Source organism: Corvus cornix, chromosome Z, assembly GCF_000738735.6.
Source record: "Corvus cornix cornix isolate S_Up_H32 chromosome Z, ASM73873v5, whole genome shotgun sequence".
Taxonomy (NCBI): domain Eukaryota; kingdom Metazoa; phylum Chordata; class Aves; order Passeriformes; family Corvidae; genus Corvus; species Corvus cornix.
In genome coordinates this window covers 10,212,413-10,233,238 of record NC_046357.1, presented here as the reverse complement: position 1 = coordinate 10,233,238, position 20,826 = coordinate 10,212,413, and the positions used below count along the sequence as shown (strand labels likewise).

Below are 20,826 nucleotides of genomic sequence, written 5' to 3'. Positions count from 1 at the left end.
AGAGTTAATTGATGTCCTGTAACAGAAAAGCCTGTGAGTCCAAGGCACTGAAATCATGGGTGCAGAAGCAAATAAATGGATCAGTTACTAGATAAGATAGTCTTCTTCCAGAAAACCTTTGAAATTTATAGTTCTGTTACAAAAGTGTGCTGGGACTGATCATAAGGAGCCTCAGCCTCTGAAAACATTAACCTGAACTGAAGCATAGCTGTGCAGCTGAAAGCAGGGAAGGAAGAAGGTGGGATCTGAAAAGGATGACAAAGATTTGGAAAGAATATTAATATATATAAATATTAACGGGTTTTTTTTACATGGAAGAGACTCGAGAAAGTGAGGCTTGATATATCAAGCAGCAACTGAAAGGAGCAATTGAGACAATGAGCATAGCTGCTCTAGTAATTTTAATTCCAACTCTGTATTTCTGAACTGTGATCTCCAACAGCTGTGTCTGGATGGGGGGAGGGGAGGTTGTGGTGGAAGATCACTAGCTGTCAGGAAAACTCCCAGGAGTTTACACAAAGCACCATTTAAAAGCTGAGTGAATTGACTCAAAGAGAGCTTTTGTTTGGGTTACATAGACAGAAAACTGGTAGATGTTTGGATAGAGTATGACAAAAAACCACTTTTTTTTCATGCTACTAGGTTTTAAGTTATGGAAATTAATTAGAGACAGCTCAAGTAGGCAGATGACCATGTCTACATCTGTACTACTAAGTGAAACAGAAGCAGTCACTGATGGCCAATGCCACACTATACAGCTTTTGGCCATGTTTTCCTCTGGGCCCCCATCCAGCACTCGTATAGTATAATGATTATTTCTGCTAAAATTGTGTTAAGGCTCAGGTTTCAGTCTGCCAGACCAGTGTTTTCATAGTGTGAAACTGCAAAAATGTGCTGCATACCCCTGATGTGTACCATGCTATACCCATGTACCCAGGGATTCAGGCGCTGCTGGGATAGTGCTGGAGGACAGTCTAAGAGCAAGGAGCCAGCTCCAGTGGTTTAGTCATCTCTGTACTTTCTACTGGAAACAGTTCCCAGCCAGTGCTATCCCCCTGGCATTGTTTAGGACTTGCTGACTCAGGTCAAAACTATGCCTAAGAGTGTGTTAAGTGATGGGGGTGATACGGGGCCCAGTGAGCAATCTCATTGCCTGCTCCTGTTTCATTTTTAATTTGCACTGAAATTACTTTCACTAAAAGAGAGAAGATGGGATTTATTACAAGAGGAATACAAGTAATGAGTGGATCCAGCTTTGTCAGCAATGTTTAGGGAATCATAGTACATTGGTACATGTAGTCCTCCTGCCGCTGCCTGTCCCACTCCTCAGGGTGGCAAGGCTTCTCATCTTCCCCTGTAGCAGTGGCCTCTCTTCTGACAGCAATCGCCAGCTCCAGCAGCACCGTAGTCACTGTGGCTTGCTCTAAAGAAGGAACCGGGGGCAGAAAGATCTGTCAGACAAGGGACTTTGCACAGAGATAAGTGAGTATTAATGAACAAAAAAGACAATTCACAGAACAGTGTGTTTCACCCACCAAAACATGTGATCTGGACCCTGTAATCTCTGAGAAACCTCAGCAGAACCCAAGGTGGGGCTGGATTGCTGGGAGCTTCCAAGAAACAAAGCACTTTGCTCGCACTAGGTTCAGCGAGTGGACCACACCAGGACTGATGTGAATTTCAGATTTTGTGGCTCCAGAGCAGACAGATCTAATTATGGGAGCCAAATACCTGTATTTCACTGCTCCAACCAAAGTCACAGGCTTAGGACCTTGGGTAACAGAACTAAGATGACAGCTGATCTTCAAGTGGGCAGCTTTTGAATTACATTCTTAGAAGTTCAGTTCACCGGAAATTTTGAAATGTTCAGATTTTGGTCAAAATCAAAACAAAGCAAACAAAAAAGGAGTAGAAAAAAATGTTTGCATTGAACTGGAAATTCTCCTTTTAGGGCAGGTCAGCAGCAATATTATTAGGACAATGAAATACAAAGCACCAGGTGAATCTCCATTCATACTAGAATTGACTATTGATTGTGTCAGTCTTTTACCTGAGAGGTGACTACAGCTGCTCACTAAAATCAAAGTCAAAGCAAAGAGGCAATAACGTAACTATCAATATACATAATGAAAGAACTGGAAAGGAAGTGAGTAATTTCAGGTAAAGGACAATTTTGACTCATGAAGAAAAGGATTTTTGCTGTCCATGAATGTATTTAAGCAGGAAGTCCAGTGAATACTGATAACCACTAGAAAAGCTGAGTTTTGATGTTCCTATCTCAATGATGCGTTGCTTAAAATGGGCTCTGAGAGAGTTTGAGAGGTTTAGATGACACAAGAGCTGGAAATTGTGGACGCCTGTATATAAACTGCAGTGGATAAGTTGAAGAACATCAATCTTCCATCTCTGCCTACATGAGTAAGCAGTTTGGAGTCAATGGTGTGCACCTGTATCTCATGATTCCTAGCTGTGAGGATGTATGTAGGCTCTTTACATGATACTATGTGTTGGAGATGCCTCTGTTTCCCTTCTCAGCAGTTATTCAAAACTTCTCACACTGTTCTTGTTTTGCTGTCTCTACACTTCATTAAAATCATCAGGTTGTGAGGAAAAAATAAATGAGGCAGTCCCAACATATGAGTAGATATACAGTCATGACAATATTTTGTTGAAACCACTGAAATATGTACATATGAAAGACAGTAATCTTATTATTGTAATCCTTGCTCTGCCTGACCCAGCCTATCCTTCCCAGCTATTTCTCCACTACAGGTCAATGGATGGGGCTTGAAGATTCCAGTCCTGTAGGCAGCTCTGAGCTGCCACTTCTTTAGGGTGACATAAACAGTGTCTGTGCTCCACAAGTAACTGAAGCTATACTTTCTTGTGAGATGCATCTCCAGAATTACAGACTTCCCTCACATTTCCCTGTCCTTGGGAAAGTTAATGATTTGTTCCGTATTTTAAATTAAATTTCTAGGCTGCAACAGGAAAAGCCTCTTATGGAGAGGCTTTGACCAGGCGTGGATTGATCTGAGAGTGAGGGCAGAGGCAGAGCTTCAATGTTGAGTCCACAGCCCTGGCTGCTCGCCTCCTCATCGTGTCAGGCCAGTGTCTGCACTAGGAGTTATAGCTGAAAACCACTAATTCAAAATTATAAAAGTGAAAGATTGAATTCATGGAAATGGGAAACAGCAGTTTTGTAACAGTTTCTTACTAGAGCATGACTGCTGAGGTCAAAGTCATTAGTGTTCCTGTTAAACAAGAAGTAGCACAAGTCTCAACATAACAGGGACCTCCTCTTGGCTGTGTCAGCTATATTATGGGATTATTTCTTTATAGGCTATTTCTAGACATGGCCTGTGTCAAAGGTTTGGGCTTGCTGGATATCCAAGCATCTGTTTACAAGCGTCAGGATGGATGGAATGTTATCAAGTACAGTCAAAGGCAACTGGAAAGGACACATCTGTTGGTGCTCCATTTCGGGACTACAGTTGTGATTAAAAATAAAATAACCAAACAACATTACATAAATGTTACTGCCATTGTTTGAAGCCATTTAAATATTGCAGTTGCAAATGACTTCAAGGCTGCTATCTAAACTGCACTAGACTCGAGTAAACAATGAAAAATAAAAGCACAATATAACTTAGAATTTTGATAAAAGACCTCTTTTCCCTGTTTGTTGGTTTGGTCTTTGTGACAGTAGGTAACATAAAAATCTTGTAAAAAACCTTTGAAAAAAAAAGAACAGCGGAAAAATTACATGCTTAGATTTAATTTTATATGTCGTGTTCACTCTGTATGTGTTGTTCTGTGTGACTCTTTGTATGTGAAATTTTCAGGTCCAGTAATCAAATTTGTACAAATTTAATTTAAGAAATTGTGTGCGTTGTGGAGGAATATGACAAGCCAAGTTGAAATCATGAGGAGATACAAGAAAGCAACAAGAGGAATAAGGATATCTAAAACACGACCACAAAAAAGACCTTGTTGGTAAAATAGAGTTATGAATAAGATAACTAGCATAGTAGGGCAGTCTAACATTAAAGGACATAGCCCTGCACTGGTGCTGAACTCCAGACAAAGGAGAAAGCTGGACTCATTAAAAGTGGTGGTGGTGAAAGAAGCGGAGGACTCAGCTGCTGCCATCATTAAACCAAACCACTTTGTCCTGGGGTGACGTTATGAAGCTGCTTTGTTCCTTAACTGGCCACTCAATGCCCGAGGACTCTCTGCCTTTAGGATGGACCTGGGGGAGCCGGAGCCAGGACCCGAGGGGGCGTTGAACGGTTCGGCCCAAGGGCTCCAGGGGCTCTGCAGGGCTCGGGAGGGAGCGCGCCGGGAGCGCTGTGCTGCTTTTTGGTTTCCTTTGTGTTCCAGCTAGCTGGGAAAAGGTTCTGTTGGGTTTTTTTCTTGTTCTTTTTTCCTTTTCCTTCCCCTTGCCTCACTGCCTCCCTTCCCTCCTCACCGGTCCGGGGAGCCTGGGGGGTGGCCCCAGTGGGCCCGTGGGGTGGCCCCGGCTGGTCCCGGGTGTCTGTTCCCTCTCTGGGAATTTGCTGTATTTTGAGGTTTTTTCCCCCCCTGTTCTACCCTGGGGTTTTTTCTGGTGTTAATAAACAGTTTGGTTCTTTTCCACTTTCACTTCTTGTGACCCACTTGTCTTATTGGTGGAGGAAAAGGGGAGACCCTTTCCCCTTCGAAGTGTTTCCTCCTTTAGTTTTGTCTCCGAAACCGAGACACGCATGAATAGAGAATATGTAGTGGAAGCCTTTATCATGAATAACACACACAACAAATCATTCAACACCCAACGCACAGAAGCAGAGAGCCACAAGAGAGAGTTTAACTATCCAAAGAATGGGTAGGACAGGAAACATCAGGAATAAATCAATTAGCAAGCTCTATACTGAAAAGCATTGGTCACCATTTCTATTTCTGTGTTAAAAACAGAGAGAAGAGAGGCTCTTCTAGGTGTGTTTCTCACCAGTGAAAAGTAGCTGCTTGAGAAAAGAATGATGAAAGCTGACTTGGAGACAGTGACTGAAATTACAGAGTATACAATCTTAAGGAAGACTATAGGGAAACAGGAAAAAATCATGGTCTTGAAGTAGGCAACTTTCACCAAGTCAAGTCAATAAAAAAGTCAAAGGAAAAAGTAACTAAGTTGTAGCAGAAAACATAAGCTATTCTTATCAGAAGGGGAAAGTATTGAGAGAGAGATTAGTTTAGGTAAGCCAGGAACTTTTCCTTTATCTCAAACTCACAAAGTTCCATCTGAAAAGTGGAAATCAGATCAAATTGTAAAACATATAAAATAACAGCACATGTGTAAGATCCAATCAGAAAACTAAGGCATAAACCAAACATAGCTCTAGACAACACTTCAAAAGGAAATGTGCATTAAAAATAACAAAGAGAAAAGAAAATTACGGTTGTTTTTCCTGCCTATTTGTGAGACTGGAGGCAAGGAAATGACATAACTGATGATCCCAAGAAGACTGGAATACTTAAAACCTTTTTTTGCATGTGACAAAAAAAGCTGCAGACACCTCACTAGCATTAAACATTCATGAAAAAATGTTAAGTACTTACTGTAAAACAGGGAGGAAATATGACAGGAGAGCATTATGGAATAGTCTCAAGTTAGCCAGACAAGACAGACTTTGGCCTGGGATATTTTATGAATGAGGTGAATTCTTCAGATTAGCAATTACTTTAGAATCTGTCAAAAACGGCTAAAAGATTTCAGTCTGGGAAAGGACAAAAAATAAAAGCTGCCTTATATAATGAGAGGGAAGGAAGCAGAGGAAGAGGAGGCTGGAAATAATAAACTAATCTATCTCATTTCAACTCACAGAAAAAAACCCCAGAACCAAATCCAAAGCATATCTAGAATCAATTAAACTATTTGTAAATCCTTTAAATGAAAAGTAATAGCATAAAAACTAATTTGCTAATGCATATCTTTTTGACCCATTTTCTTTCTATTGATACTGTCATATAACAAAGTTACAGGACTTTCTTTGTTCTGACTTTATTCAACCTTTTCTTAACAATCTGGATAACACTCTTAATAAGCTTGGAGATGAGACAAAGTCGAAAAAAAGTGCAAATATGAATGTGTTGGAAGACATAATTCAAATTCAGAATTAGCTTGAGAAATTGCAGTGGTGGAATGAAAAATGGATGAAATTTTACATGAGGTACTGCACTTAGGTGGAAATAATCAAATTTAATGCTCTGGTTTATAAATAGCAATATAGCCTTCAAGCCTTTCTCTTCTGAGCACTCTTAGAACATCATGTAGAGAACTTGGTCCCTTTGGGGCATTTTACTTAGGAGAAGATGTGGGGCAACTGGAGAACACCCAAAACAGTGCACATGATTAGAAGCAAAGAGAATGTGATCCATGATGAAAGATTTTAAAAATAGAGATTGTTTGACCTAAGACAAAGGAAAAACTATCGAGTACATGGCAGTTATTTTCAAACACAGAAGAGAATAACCTGACCACCAATTTCAAAGGGGATAGAAGAATTCTTGAATTTAAATTGTAGCAAAAAAATAAGAAATAGGCGTTATGGAAAGCATTCTAATAATAAACTTGTGAATATCTGACACAGGTGGCTTTAGTAGGCAAGGGAGTCTTTGCCACTGAGATACTTATAAAGCTAGTCAAGAAAATACCAAGAATTAGGAAAGGGCAGTAAATCCTGCTTTGGGACACATGAATGAACTACACCATGAATAGCTAACTCATAGCTTTTGGCTTATTTGGCTTCTCAGTAATTCAAATGTGGTTACCATGTCAAAATAATGACATGTCGAGCATGTCAAGCACATGATGAGCAGGTGGGCCGTTCTGGTGTAGGAGCTACAGCTCAATTTGAGTCTCCATCGATGAAAAGAAGTAGTTATCAGATCCTGTTTAGAGTGAAGTCACCTATTTTTCTGGAACCCAGCTTTATATGTAGCTTGCCCCACATCCCATGATGGAGCTCAGGAGTTGTGTAAGAGCACTGTTGTTCACAGGACTCCTGCTCTTTGGCCTTCCCAAGATATAAGGTATGCATCGCACGGCTTTCATCCAAGGTAAAATATTGTTATGTAACTCCGTTAACCAGAAAGGCTGGAGACATGCCAAACTGGATGACTCTTGAGGTCATTTCTGTGTCAGCTGACTTGAGTCACTGCTGCCATCAGTACCGTTATGAGCATTAAGAATCATCAAAGTACAAGCATGCAGGATGAAGAGTTTGAAATAATCATATGCAGCAATTTCACTCAGGCAGTGATTGAGGGCTAGACGACCACAGATTGTGTGGATGGACAGCCAAAACTCTTTCTGTGAATGGATTGGAAAGTCCATGGGAGGATCTCATGGAGGAGAAGAACTCTTCAAGTTAGAACAAAAGGATCCAGAGATCTGTATTTTGACTATAAGGTGGTTATGGCTCCATTCAGGTTACTGACAGGAGAATTATCGGTGTAATCGCATCTGCAAAAAAGGCTCTAGAAGGGAAACCAGGAAACTACAGACTTGTGGGTCTGATTTTTATACCCGATTAGATGGATGATAGTAGAACTGGAAAGCACGTGAACAAACACAGTCGTTCTGAAGAGTCAAAATGATACCTGCCATCGTCTTAAGAACTTCCATGTACATAAAAATGTTCTGCTTTGAAAGAAACTGCCCTGTATTTGAAGGACAAAATAATACAAGTCAGATTTTCCTCTACTGATATTATAATTTTCTCAAAATGGTGAATTGTTGTAAAAACCCAAGCTTGTCAGAAAAAGGTTAATGTTGTCTTGAACAGAAGAACACCTGATACGCAGAGATGGCAACAGCACGTATTTTATCAGTCCATCCATTTCAAATCCCTTGTTGTCACAAACATCACATCTGTCAACTAGAGACCTTAAGCTGAATCATAAATTAAAGGGTGCTGCTGTTCCTGGAACTAGCAGACTTATGAAAACACCAGACAAAGTTACTGTCTGGCCTTGTTTACACTCTTTGACTACCAAGAAATTTAAGTATCATCCTTTATACACTGTGACCTTGACCAAATTATTGTCTGTTGTCTTTTGCATGGCAGCACTACTGTTTCAGCATAAAGTGAATTTAAGTACACAAATAATCAAGCATGGTGTCTGTTCCAGCTTCTGTGTTCTGCTTTCCACCTAAATCTGAGAGACAAAAGAACTTGAGATGGAGAGCAGGAATATGTAGCAAAAATTGCAGAAAAATACTCATGAAACATGGGTAGACAATGAATACATGCTCTGAGAAATAAAATGTAAAATACTTGGAGAAGTGAATGAGTTAGGTCTATAATGTGTTAGAATTTAGGGATTCAAACACAGGAAAACAACCAAGTAGCCTTGTTTAAAGTGTCTAAACCTTTGGGACACTTTAGACAATAGCACTGTAGGCAGAAGCTTCACCAGACAACTTGTCCTATGTGGACACATAGGTGCAGGAAGTGGTCTCAGGATCTGGATTCCAGCTTTGCAATATGTGCCTAGTCACAGTCTTCAATAAACCCTTGACAGGCTGAGGACGGGATTCAGTTAAGATCCAGAGGGCAACAGTAGCGCATTCATAAAATAATATACATACACACACACACACATATATATACATTAAAAATATATGTATACACATATACGTACTATAGTATGTATTCATTGATGTTTTTCACTGTTCATTTGGAGAAGTTCTTCTGGATAGCGTAACATCTAGGACGCAGAACAACTTGTGTAGAGCTAGAAACAGGCCAGGACGTCAGCTTTGATATTTCTTATATTAAAAAAAAAGACCAGTGAATTAATCAGTTGAAGTAAAACCTTCATTTCTACACTGCTCCATCTCCCTTCTTCAGAAAAAAGAGACAGCAAAATACCACAATTTGCACCTTTTCCAGAGAACCAGAAAGTCATTGTATTCATTACATGGCCAGATAGGTCTTTGTTTTTTATTAGCTGTAGATAATGACATGATGGATGACTTAGAAACAACACAGAGAGAGTAAGAGACCTCAGGCTGTGGCAGTGTTTCTTCATTTTTTCCTTCCTTGCTTTGCCTGTGCCTTCTTATCCTGCATGCGGGTTCACATTGATTCCTTGAAGATTAGTTCCTCAGAGAAAATTCTCTGCTTCCACAGATATTTATTGGTTTGGTAATTATTCTGCTTTCATATAAAGTATTTGGGGGAGCTTTGCTCTGTAGCTTTAAAGGAAGCAACCCAGACAACCCACAAACTAGATTTTTCCACATATTCAGAGGCTGAGAACAGAGCTGCTATTAAATATTGTTTTTACTTTTACATACAGCAAGCACTGTGCATTCCCAGCTCTTGGTACAAGTCTGATCATGGTTGGAATATGCATTTTATTAGTGTGGTTTCTTTTCATGGCAGGCAATCGTGTGTCGTGGTACTTTTTTCCTGCAATTCTACTTATGATGGAAATTTAGATTAAAAGAGAGCTTCTCTTCTTTCAGCTATGCTATTCTTTATTCCTTATATGAATAACGAATATTAGGAAGGTGAAGGGAGGAAAGAATTGACTTCCCCCTGCATAGAATTTTTACTTGCTATCATCCTATAAACAAATATCTTGATGGAAAACACAGTAAATGCCTAAAAGACTGATTTACTCTCCATAAAGGTTATCACCTAAGTTTCACACACTATCAGTGGACTTTCTTTCCCCTTAAGTTTTCTAAAAGCATGACATAAAGAGGGAAACACATAATCTGAATCATTTTCTCATTTCCAAAAGACTAACATTTTCCTTTAACATTGCCCATTTTTTATTACCATCTAGATAAAATCAGTGGCGATTAATTGGAAAAAGATGTGCTGTATTACGAAAAATGATGGATTCATAGTCACTGTCCTTGGGGGCCAGTAACTTATACCTGTCCTGTTTAATATTTGCATCAATGACGTGGAAGAGGTACCATGTACTCTTGACCAGTTTGCAGATAACACCAAACTGGAGGGTCAATATGCTCAAGGGCAGGCCTGTCTCATAGCAGGACCTAGACAGGCTGGACAAGAGGGCTGATGTGAACTGTGAGAAATTCTGCCAGGACAAGTGCAAAATCCTGCCCTGGGGAGAAAGAAGCCCATGAAGTGGTACAGAGAGATATTGCCAAACTGGAGTGACCCAGTGAAGCGCTACCAGGATACTCAACTCAGGAGCTGGAGCATGAGCCCCTCAAAAGAATGTTGAGGGACAAGGCTGTTTCAGCAATGAGAAGGGGAGGCCTTGGTGGCACCTCAGAGCAGCCTTCCCCTTGCTACAAGTAGGGCATTGAGAAGACAGAGCCAGGCTCTCCACAGCAGTGCATGGTGCACAAAGGAGAGACAATGGACATAATGAGAACTGGGAAGTTAAGAGAGGAGAAGAAAGGAAACCTCTTGCCCCGTAGGACAGTGCAGCAGTGGAGCAGTTTGTCCCCAGATGCTATGCAGCCTCCATACTTGAAAGTGTTTGAAACCCATCTGGGTAAAGCCCAGCAAGATTTGCTCTCTTCACTGACCCTGTATTGAGCTGAAGGTTGGACTGGGGAGCTCCTGAGATCCTTTCCAAGCTGTGGACTTTCTGTGTTTATGATTGTGTCAAACAAGAACCCAAGAAAATAAGATGATAGATTTAAAATGCAGTTATGAATGCACAACATGAACAATATCTTGATTTCATCTGTTTCCTGAAGTTTTTCATGCAGTTTTGAAAAACAAAAACTCTTTTTGTAATTAACATAAGTAGTTTTTCACTCAAGAGAAACGTATCCATGCTCATTTTAACCTCAAACCACAGGGAATTTTAAACTACTCAGAATAAACTACCTTTTTTAAGGCCTCATTTAAAAGCTCTGCAGGTAAAACAGTATCAATTAAGAGTGCATTTTGCACTATTGTATTAGCAAAAAGCCCAACAAAATGTCACTGTATTTCCTTTCAATACAAACTCTGCTAGGCAAAGAAAACCCTTTTTTTCTAGCATGGACCTTGCATGTGTACCTCATTATATTGATAGAGAAATAAATAAATGAACTCTGCTTTTGCTGATTATAAGCAGCTACTGCCTGCTAAATCAAGCTATGGGAGTTTGGCTGACAGACTTTACCAACACAGCTATACCTTTATGTTGCAAAAACTTGGATTTTAGTCAGTGCTTATGGTAGGCACTCACAGTAAGTCTGGCAGAAATTACAATCAGCACTTGCTTTAGACACTCAACAGTGAAGGAACCTCTTTCAGATGAATTATCAGAGACTGAGCGTTGGAATCCTATTTGACATCCTGTTGATAAACACTGCATTATACACTAATGTAAACAGAGAGCATAACCAGACTCAGACATGATTTTGTCTTCAGCACTTGGTTCCAGAGCATCATGCTCAGGAAGGATTGGACTTTCACTACGCTGTTTGGAAAGGCATGAAGCAGCAACTGCATGTACAGAGAAAAGGGTAGGTGTAGGCATCCCTGGATATTATGTCAGAACAAATGGTCAGAATTCAGGTATCTTTATTGAGTGTCCTCAAGCCAGTCTTGCTTTTCCAGTCTTTTTAAGGAGATTGGACAGAATCTGGAAGAGTGGTAATGCAGCATAAATGAAAAAGTGAAGGACATGGGCATAGATGAAATGATACATAGTTTTAAAAGTAGATGTTTCCTAACAGATGTATAAAAAATATAGGCAATTTCTATATTGTTGCTGAGCTACATTTAAGATTCATGCTTCATAAGATGCCAGTCTTGGATACTTTAAAACTAATTTCTCTGGGCGATTTAACTACTACTAGCAGTACAGAATAAATGTAATATCCCCTGAAATCCTCCAAAGAAACTGAGAATAATTGTTATTAAAAGACAGACCTTTTTTTAATAAGAGAGAAGCCAAAAGACCACTGACCATTTATTATGCAATTTATTTGTATTTGAGTGATTAAGAAAATTCAAAATATTTGTCATACACACAAGTTACACACAGCCTTGTGCTTTCACAGATCCAAGGCCAGCTGTAGACAATGTGGAAACTCCACTCTTACCTGTCTCCTGTCTTTCCAGCCCCACCCACACCCTCACAAGCTTTCTGATTGAAAATTACTTTGGCTGCTTTTGCCTAAATCTGGTCTTGTTGGCAGTGTACTGTGTTTGACATCAGTCCTCATGAAATTAACTACCTATCATGTGAAGAAATAAAAAACTTTATATAGTGTAGAGAAAGTCCAGGCAGATATAAACCTAGAATATATAATAAATCTATGGATTTATTATTATCCAAGTTTATTTGTACATATAATGATGGAGCAGTAAATTTTTTCCTCTGGTTTATCTATGTGTTATTTTACATGCTCAGCTCTCACTGCTACTTGGTTAATGTAAACTAGTTTGTCATAGTCTCAGGTGTTATTATGTTACAGGAATGTTGTATTAAACAAACCCCATAAATATCTCTGGACCTGGAATCTTCCTCTTTTAACACAGTGCTTCAACCACAAAACTACAGGGCCAGTATCAGATCTGTGGTTGCAATTTCTAACACAATGACTTATTAATCATGCTTTGCCATAGCTTCAGTACAAGAGGTAAGAATGAAAGGCCTGGATAACAACCACTAGTTTGGCAGCAGAGGCATCTCCCAAGAGAAGTGGGTGTGAATCCCCTGACCAGTGGTAAGAACTGGAACTTAATGTCCTTTGCATCTGTATTAATGCAAATACTATGGTATTGCTTGATACTGTTAAAAAAATTCTGTGATTTTGGATGAGGAAAAGGCAGGAGATGGTTCTGGTGTAGAAGTAAGAAAGATGAACCTGTGGCCCTTAGTTTAAAACCTCAGTGATACAATGTTAATAAGTTGTGTACTTATTAACAAGTCAGATTTTAATTCTCTTAAGTCAATTGGAAATTGATGTGGTCACATCTTACAGTCCATCTTACCCCTGGTACATGTTTTTACCCCCCTGGAACCACACTTTGTTCTAGGCAGAGCAAGCCTGGATCACCAGCCCAGTTGAGGGCAGATCACTTGCTGCTTGCAGGTCAGCTTTTGAGGAACCCCAGCTTCCTAAGCCAAGCAGCTCCCAGTCTGGGAGCACCTGGTTCAATAGCAAGGGAAGGGCAGCACCAACCTGAGCAGCCAGAGGTGCCAGGAACTGCATTGTTCCCAGTCATTGCAGTCAAAATACTTCCATATGCTGGCACTGCTATTCCTGTTCGCCAAACCACAGGAGAAAGCTTGGGCGAGATACAATTCTCTTCTCTTCCCAGCTAATTTCACAGGGAACTTTGTGACTTACTGAATGATTGTGAAACTCTTACAACATTGACCCGTGGGGCTCTTGTCCCACCTCTGTTTTACAAGGAAGCCAGATGCTGAGCCATTTTGAAGGTGGAGGACACACATATGACAGGGGGCCCACAAGGGCCTAAATGATCAATGTATCACTGCTGAGGTCACCTTTGCACATGTGGGTCTGTCTCTGGTACTTTGTCAACGCAAATGATACCTAAATAAACTGATGACACCATGCTCTTTTTGAATGTTTTCTTTCCTAGACTGTTTCTCAAAGAGAAATCTTGTATTATTTTAAGACAATCCCTGGCACCCGCTCTCTCTTTTGCTGTAGCACCTGTCTACACTCACACTACTCATCCCTGTGTGTGCACTGCCACACACCTGGTCGCGGAAGGTGCCATCATCCTTTCATCAGTGCAAGACCACTTCACTTCACTTCACGTGCCCCTGGCACACTGACACCCCCTTCAACCTAAAATCTTGTTCGTCGCCTTCCTGAGCACGAACGCGATCGCCAGCCCTGCTGAGCCCCTGCTCCAGGCCGGGCCAGGAGGCCGGGGCTTGGCCCCGGTAGCCATCGCTGGCGGGACTGAGCCCGCAGCGCTGAGCTGGCGCCGGGGCCGCGCTCCCGCCCGTCCGGCCGGGATGTGCGCTGCAGTAGCCGCCGTCCCCCCCTAGACGGAGCCCCGCGGCGCAGCCAAAGTGCCGGCACCGGCCGGGGCTCGGGCCGCGCGGCAGCGATCCGCGGGACGCGCCGAGCCGCCCCACCCCGCCAGACACGCTGCCCGGCCCCGCTCTGACCCCTCCCCGCGGCGGCCGGGTCGGCAGCTGCCGTGGTGAAGGAGAAGGAGGAGTACGCGGCAGTGGCCGCTCAGTGCCCCGCGCCCCGGCAGGGCAGGACAGGCGCGGAGCGGACTGCGGCGAGCGAAGCGAGTGCCAACACTGCCGCCGCTGGGGGACAGGGTGTGCAGAGGGGTGTTGGGGAGCGCTCCCCACCACCTCCCCCCGCCCCGTGCTGACCTCCCTCCGCTCCGCTCTCCGCCTGCCCCGCCCCGCCCCGCGGGAGGAGTGCGGGCTCAGCCCGCCGCCCCGCCGCTCTCGCTCGCGTTTTTTTGCCCGTCGCTGCCGCCCCAGAAGTTGGGGCCGGCCGCGGCGGCCTCTCGCTGAGGTGCTCCCATGGTGCCGGTGTCCGCCGAGGTGGGGCACGCCCGCTGCCGCCCGCCGCGCCGCCGAAACTTGGGGGAAGTTTCCGAGCGAGTCGGTGAGTACCGGGCGGCGGCTCCCCGCCGCTCCCCGCCGGCCCCCGGCCGCGCAGCGGCTTCCCCGCCCCCGGCGGCGGCGGGCTGGGGTCCGGCTCCTGCCCGGCTTCGCCTCACCTCGCCCGGCTCTCGCCGGGGGTTGGCGGGGGTATGCGAGCTTGCCCCGCGGTCCCCGGCCGGTGTCGGAGCTGCTCCGAGAGCGGGGCCGCCCGGCGTGTCCCGCTGGTGTGGGCAGAGCGGCGCCGGAGCCGGGCCGGGACCGCGGCGTCAACCCTGACTGGGGCTGGGACGGCGGGCGAGGGGCGAGAATTCTTGTCACGTCGCGTGCTGTGGGTGATGGAGGGGGTAACGGGGAAGAGAAGCTTGGCCTCGAAGATCTGGAGAAAGTTTTCTTCAGAGAAACCTTCTTTTCTGTGTGGACTTGGGTTTAAAAAGCAGAGCAAGACTCGTCGTTTTGCTGCCAGCGTCACAATCTTCCCTGCTGTAATAGACCTAATCAGAATTTTTCTTCTGTATGGTTTATTCCAGTTTATACAATCCCTGCAATTCCGCCCTCTTTTTTATTTTTTTAAATGCCATTCATCCATAATTTTGTTTCTTGTTGTGTGGCGTGTTGTACGTATTGCATAGGATTAAAAAAAATAGAGAATGTTTTAAAAAAATACTGCAAACGTTCTGGGCAGAAGTGTGCAGAGGGGTTATAGCAGAGCAGTAACTAGTGCTTTATCATAGTAACGGCTTCAGTAAAACTTGTTGCAAACTCTCATGGGACTAATGCTAGAGAGCAAGTGAGAGGATGTGAATTAGTTACTCATCTTTTCAGTACAGTAGGTTTTGTTTAGAATATAGTGTATTATTAACTTTATGGTGTTCAGTCACAGCTTCACTTTTCTCTTTGTGTAGCAACTGCAGAAGATCCACACCTGGTTAACTTTCTGGTGGTGATTAAGTTAGAAATAAGAATGAAGCAATTAAAAAACTGTAGCCCACTGCTTGAGTTGGATCCCATTTTATTAATGCTTTAAGAAAGTATTTACTGATATTAAAAATTGAAGTTATTTGTCAAATAAAGATCTTTTTAGCTTAAATCCAAAAGACACTTAACTATAGCATAGACTTGGTTGCTCACATCAGCAATGAAAATGTAGTTGGGCATAGAATCAACTTAAGGAGATTTGGTAAAATTTATTTAAATGCTGGTGTTTATTTAAAATATGCTATTTAAAGTATTGAGATTAAAGTACATTGCAATTGAGATGTCTTGTGGCTTTGAGTGATAAATGTGTTACTGAAAGTTACTCAGACAGCTTGAGCTGTTTGAAAAGGAATGTGGTGTCTTTCATCTCTACCACATCTCAGTCCTGCATTACTAGAATTGCTACTTGCCGTGTTAATTCACTACATTAGCATGGTCTAATAGTTATAAACGATTGACAAACAAGACAGCTTTCCATCCTTCTCAGAAGTAATTTCTAACATTGTCAGCAAGTGGTAGTGGTACTTCTATCAAATACATAACTGCTGAAACTTACACTAATGTATAGAGAAGTCATAGACACCCACCAAATATTTTGAAATTCTCTGAGTATGGTCAATCATTGTTTTCATTACCATGGGCTGTTTCCTCTCCTGGTCTTGATGTATTTGCACAGCACAGTGTAGCACCATTCAAGTATAAAAAGTTGAGGGCTCTGTAGACATATTAATTCCTGTAGCACTGTGCAGCCCACAGCACTGCTCCCAGAGAGTGCATGGGTGTCTGTGCCACACTGGCTGTGTCGGGGAAATTTAGAGAGCTCAGTTCTAAACATCTTTACAAACTGAAGTAGCATGTAATACTGTATATGACTTCTTGTGCCCTTTTCCAGTAAGGAATGATCAAAAACTCTGAAGAAAAATCTTCTGTTTATAGGTTGGTACCTTTCCTTTTCATGAACTGGAGACTGAGGAAGTATGAGTATACAGTAGTCCTGTCAGAGTATAACCTTCACTCACAGGGTCTCTTTTGCCTGAATGTACGTACGTGTCTGTAAGTGCTTATATAAACTGGAGCTAGGCCTTGATCCTGTTAAATTAAACTTCTGCTGCAGAAATTGGTTTTTATCAAAGCTGGTATTTATCTTGTGCTATTAAAAAGAGCATTGAACTGAATAAATATAACATCATGTATCTTATTTGAAACACCAGATTTCCATAGATAAAATAGAAGCTGTGAATATTTTTCGTTGAGAAAGCAATGTAGGCAGAGATACTTTGATTTTTTTTTTTTGGTCTTATTAAAAAATAAGTGCTCTATCAGACACGACAGCACTTGCTTGCATTCGGCTCAGTTGAAGATCTCGCAATATTAAGATGCCCATCAAAACATTTTAAAAGCATTACAAATAAGTAAGAATTATAGGACTAACAAGAAGGGGGGATAAAGCTGGTGGGGTAAGAAAAGGCAAGGTTACCAGCAGTGTAATAATGAGTCTACTCAGTCCACATGGCAGCCCTTCAATGATAGGTTAGCAAGAGTGTCAGGTTTCTTTTAAATAAAGGACATTTCTTATCCTTTTACCAAATATTTGTCTGTTGGAAAGACAATTCCTTGGCCCACTGGACTTGAGGTAGTAATTCTGGGGAGAGGGGAGTATGAGGAAAGCAGAGAGAGAGATAGTAGGGCTGCTACTTCGCTGTGGCGAAGGCGAAAGGCTGACGCAATGAGATACTAGCTTGGCAGGAGCTGATTTATGTCAGGACTTGAAGGAACACTTTGTGCTCAAATTGTTTATCACAAGGGAAATCTTCCTTTACCGTATATGAATCCCAGTTTAAATCTTTATATGAGGTGGGTGTTTGTTTACACATCATTTTAGTTCATGAGAGATGGTGATGCCTCCTCTCTTAAGCATCCTCTTGCCAAAGAGCTGTTTTTCAGTGTATGAGAAACAATTTTTCCCAGAAAACTGTAAAGGCTGTTTTCTGACAGAGATGAATGTTGTCCATATCACGTGTACTGCAGGTTATGAATTGAAAATACATTTAAGCACATCTTTTATTGACCTTTAGAAAGCATGTATTCTATTGAAAATACCTTAATCACTAGAATTAGTTCTTTCCTTCATTATTAATAAGGTATTATAAACTTCAGAAATGCTTCACAGTAGCACGGTGGCTTGCAACAGGGTGGAATTTAATATCTCACTTGAACAATATAATGTACCTTGCTGTTTGCTGGGCATTTCAGATGTACAATGTTGTGAGAGTGTAAAAGACAATTAAAATTATTTTTACTGAAGGAATAAGTGCTGGAAAACACAATTGGTGGTGGATGCCTGTGTGCAGACTCTTGAGTCAGAGTAAATTTTCAGATGTAATGTTGCCCCACTTTGTTATCCATATACTCAGTAGCTGAAGGACTACATAGGTAATCAAGCATTTCTGAGTTTTAGAACTCCATCTGCCATGCTAGTCATACTTACCATGCTGATTTAAATCATTTATGTTTGTCTTTTGGCTTGCCAAGAGATCCACTGACTGCAATGCCAGCACCTGTACCTACTAAATTATGTTCAGCTTTATAGAGTTACAAAGGTACTCCTGTTTGTAGTGACACAGTCTTCAGCATAGTCTTTTGTCCTGCTGTTTGTCCAAACTAGCCCTTAGGTTTTGTGGAAGGGGATCCACTGTGTGGGATTGTCATCCTGTGGAGGAGGGTTGTACAGGGCTGCATGGAGAACACTGGAGAGGTGGTGGAGACGAAGAACTCTGCCCAGTGATTGCTGGTGAGAGGATATGAAACTCTGGTAAATGTAGCAGAAAATTTTAATCTCTCTGCATTAAGAGAATAAACACAACACCCATTCTGTTGGTTTGGAATGATTTATGTTGCTCCTTTTCTATAGACATTTAGTGAGACTCAGAGCATTAGTGTATTACAGTGCTAGACCTGCTTGTCCTCCATGTGAGGCGCAGGGTGACTACTGGGGATGGGTTCATAATGTGTGAAACTGAACTCAGAATGTGCAAGGCAAAGATGCTTTGCTGGCTTTGTGCTCATTAAGGCAGCAGATTGCTGCCTCTGATCACTTAATAAGCTTATTGCTTGTAATCCTACAACAAAGGTGATATATGAAAATATAAGTATGAATTATCAGTTGCATTTGAGTAGGACATTAACAGAGATGGAAATAATTAATATTTAAAACTTCAAAAGCTGCTTAAATACTGTCACAAATCCATTGTGGTCTTCAAGCTCCATTTGTAAGTGGTCAGTCCAAACATGAAATATTCTTTTGGATGCACAACAGTAACTTTGTACAAAACAAGTTTGTCAGTAGTTAACAGACAACAACTCTGAGGAAAAGTTGGAAAGAGTTAGGTTATTAATAACAACTATCATGTTACAGCATTCAATCATTTAAATTGAATTTGAATTTTTGCTGCCTCAAGACAAAATGGGATCAGTAAAACTCCACATTGCAGTAAATCTCTAGGATGCATTGTTGGTTGGTAGAAACTCTGCCTGTGTTAGGTCTGTGAACAGATATCTTTGTGCCTGACCAGTATGCAAGAGTTTTGGGTTTTAATCCTTACACAGTCTATCTCTACAACCTTGTTGTTATAGCCAAACAACTCCCTTAGTCCTGCTGGAGTTTGGGGATAGTCTGACCATGAAGTACAGTCTGTAGGACAGAAGAAACAGACTGAAAGAACCAGCACATTTTATTCCAGCTATCTCAGTTAAATGAGGATGCAGTCAGTTTCTGCCTTATGTGCCTGTTTCCCAGCTGCTCTCAAATGTTCAGCAAGCAGTTTGATTTCTGCTGCATTCCATGTTTTCCTTTTTTGCCTTTTTCATATGTGTGTTATGTTAGTGCTACCTATTGGGCTCTCCTTCATTGTATGACTGAAAATATTGTTTGAATTTGTTATTGAATGCTTATTAAACTATGTTTGTTTAAGAGTCATATTATGAGCCTGCTTTATAATTTTCTGAGCAATGCCTTGTTTACTGTTTTCATACAGAAGAGCTTGAACTGTTCGGTGTTTTGATGGTTTGTGGCATTGCTAATGGCTTTATGTGTTGCTATAAAAAGTGAGTGAAAACAAAGCAGGATTCCTTCTAGATGGTGGTTCTTGTCCCTTGCTTTGCATGGGTTGAAGACGACTAGTTGTGTGCAATTACTTTGGGACTAAGCTTTACCTGTTCTGCCAAGAGGAAGGAAAATCTGATATGAGGATTAAGAGAAGAGCAATTAAAAGCTGCTGTATCTTTGGGTTTTGATTGCATTTTATGGCTGAGCCTGTTACAGTATGTCAGGGGAGCACTGTGGAACTTTTACTTAAAAAGAAACCTCTAAGAAAACCATAGCTTTCATAATGACTGTGACAGTTTGCACTCAGACACAGAGTAGCTCTAAGGACTAAGTCAGATGTTAAGTAAACAGAGTAGAATACAGCTTGGTCAGGACTCTACCAGGTCATCTATTTCATAGGACACATAGCTGAAGCCTGTTGAGCTGTGCTTATGCTGGAGCTTTGGTCTTGCAGGTTGAGTCCTGGCTAGTTTAGGGCATATACTAGGTGAGTTGAGCCACCTAAACGAATGGTTTTCAGGGTGTAGTGGGAAATACTGCTCTTTTTTTAGAATCTGTTTTCAGGTTTTGATCGAGGCACACGTATATAACTGCAACACACGCAACTGAAAGGTTTCCGGCTGGTGCTAGTTCCAAATAGTCCCAGCCTACTGGTCCAGCACGTGTGAATGAGCTTATCTTACAGCTGCAATGTTTCTGTGGTAGGATCAGAAAGAGTGTGTGAGACAGTGCTTTACACTTTTCAGCTGTGATTTCTGACCTTTGGAGAGCGTCAGTGAGCCTCTGGGTCTGCTCATGCTGGGTGGTGCTAACAAACACTGCACGGGAGAGGTGCTTGTTACATGATACAGTCACTGCTGGTTGGCTGTACACCAGCCAGCTCTGATGCTGCAGGACAGCGTGTACAGCACGGAGGGACTGCAGCCTGAGGTGGGGAGAAACGGCCCTCTGCTTCCCTGTGAGAAAGACTATTTTTGTGGAACTGTATGATGAGCTCTGGTATCTTCCAGCTCTGAGGTGCTTTAATTAGGATGGCCATATCAGTTGAGAAAACGTTTCAGAAAAAGAAGTCACTGTTGTAAAGCAGCCTGTGCCTCACTACTGCTGGTTCATAGGTAAGTATTTCATTTGAAAAGCTAATTTCCTTGAAATAATGGGTA

General features: G+C 41.9%; 1 protein-coding gene across 6 annotated transcripts in view; it reads left to right on the top strand.

Moving 5' to 3' along the window:
* GHR (growth hormone receptor) overlaps positions 1-20,826 on the top strand; it is a 160,948-nt gene that overhangs the window by 18,377 nt on the left and 121,745 nt on the right. For 2 of the 6 annotated variants that reach the window (XM_039566579.1, XM_039566580.1), the window contains exon 1: positions 14,379-14,587. The exons of 2 other annotated variants lie outside the window; for them this stretch is intronic. The gene's annotated coding sequence lies outside the window, so the exon portion shown is untranslated. Of the gene's footprint in view, positions 1-14,376; positions 14,588-20,826 lie in introns of those variants that run through there. 2 more of the 6 variants (XM_039566582.1, XM_039566581.1) reach the window with 2 other exon arrangements.